Below are 1,871 nucleotides of genomic sequence, written 5' to 3'. Positions count from 1 at the left end.
CGCGTACTCCAGAGCGCGCCCGCCTGGCGGGGACTTGGGAGACTCGCGCCGCCGCCGCCGCCGCCGCCACAACTTGGCCCATTTAAACGGCCCCGGCGCGGCGGGCGGGCGGCACGGGCTCCAGCAGGGGGTGCGTGACGGCCGACTGGGCTCACGCGGGAGACCCGACGGGCCCCGGCTGCACCCTCTGCCCTATTCCCGAGTGGGAGAGAACAGGAGGAAAGGAGACTGGTGTGTGTGTTGGGGGATGGGGTGGTGCGGGGGACGGATGCCGGCGAGAGGCGGCGCGCATGGACCGCGCCAGGTGCTGAGGGAGTCACTGTTTGGGCGCCCCAGCCGGAGTCCTGGACTCTGGCTCCTTGCGAAGGAGCGGAACCGGAATCGGAATCGCCGCTTGCCTGGCGGGGGTGTGTGTGAGCCGGCAGCTCTGGGTAGGTGGTGGGCATCAGTGGGGAGGGCATGGGTAGTCTCCTCTGCTCTACAGGGTGTGCGCTGTGTGGCCTCGGCAAAGGTGTTGGGGAGGGTTCGTGGTGTGTGAATAACAACGATAACAGTTCCATCAACCATTGCTCCCTCACCATACACTTCACACACCTTAGTTCACCTGATGATCCCAACACGAGTTTTCCTTTATTATCCCCATTTTACAGATGAGGAAGGTGAGATACGAAGAGGCCAAGTAACTGTACTGACGTCTCAAATCCAGGCTGTCTGCCTCCACGGCAAACAGTATCTGAGCCATAGGGTGGGGCAAGAAAGTGGGCTAGATCCAATCTGGGTTAGGGGTGGGGCACGTGGGGAGGGGGAGGGGCAGCTGAGTGGGGGGCTGTGCACCGGAGAACACTGCTGCTCCTTGCCACGTGCAAGTCTGGGGACGAGGGACCTACGCATCCATGTCCACCTCCGTGCCTTCGGGGGAGAGGTCAGCCTTGGTCTAGGCCTGGTATGAGGGCAGCTGTCCCCTGGGATCAACCCACACCTCCCTGCAGGTCAGCATGGTGGCCTCACAGTGGGATAACTAGGAAGAGAAACTGAGAACCTCAGTGGTTTTGATAGTAGCTGGCGAGACCTTGTATTTCTCTGGTGTGCCATTTTGGACAAGCTAGAGAGTAGCCTCTGATCCCAACCCAGCTCCCAGACCCCTGCCCGTGCCCCTCTGAGATGCACCTGGTAGGGCACCCATGTGGGCATCTTCCTGACCAGGCTTGGGCGGGGTGGGGTGGGGGGGGGGTCGGGGGGCTGCTGAGCTGGGTCATAGGAGTGCTCGCACCTTCTGCAAGGGAGGGGCTGGGAGTGAGGGAACAATCCCCCTCAGCCCCTCCCACCAGACGCCAGCACCACCTGGGCATGTGGCCGACTGCCGGAGACCACGCTGCTTTCGTGTGCTAATGCGTGCTGCCCACCTCATCCTCAGCTAAGGTACCAGACAGCCCCAAGACCAACCTGGGGAGTGAGGTCTGGGCTCAGACCAGGCATGTGTCTGGGACACTCTGCCCCTTTACTCCTTGTATCTCTGTCTGTGGGAGCTTAAGGGGCAGGTGGGAAGATGGGTGTGAATGTGAGTGACCCCTCCTTACTTCACCACCCTTGGCCCCATTGCCCTCTCTGTAACCTGGACACCTGCACATACCTGACCCCAGGAGTGAGAGCTAGGGAGCTCCCCCCACACCCAGCCTCTGTAGCCTGTGTCTTGCTCTCAGGTGCGATGTCAAATGGATGCAGGAGGCTGTCCTCACCTGAGAGCCAAGGCCCGTGGAGGAGTCTTCTTGTTAATCTGTGGTCATAGCTCAGTGTGGAGAGGCCATCAGGGCTCAGCTGGAGGCCAAGTGGGCCTGTGTGCCCACTGCTTGGCCACAGCCCTGACCCTGCTG

This window comes from Phocoena sinus, chromosome 1 (assembly GCF_008692025.1).
Source record: "Phocoena sinus isolate mPhoSin1 chromosome 1, mPhoSin1.pri, whole genome shotgun sequence".
In the NCBI taxonomy this organism is placed as follows: Eukaryota; Metazoa; Chordata; class Mammalia; order Artiodactyla; family Phocoenidae; genus Phocoena; species Phocoena sinus.
Note: the sequence above shows the minus strand (reverse complement) of the source record.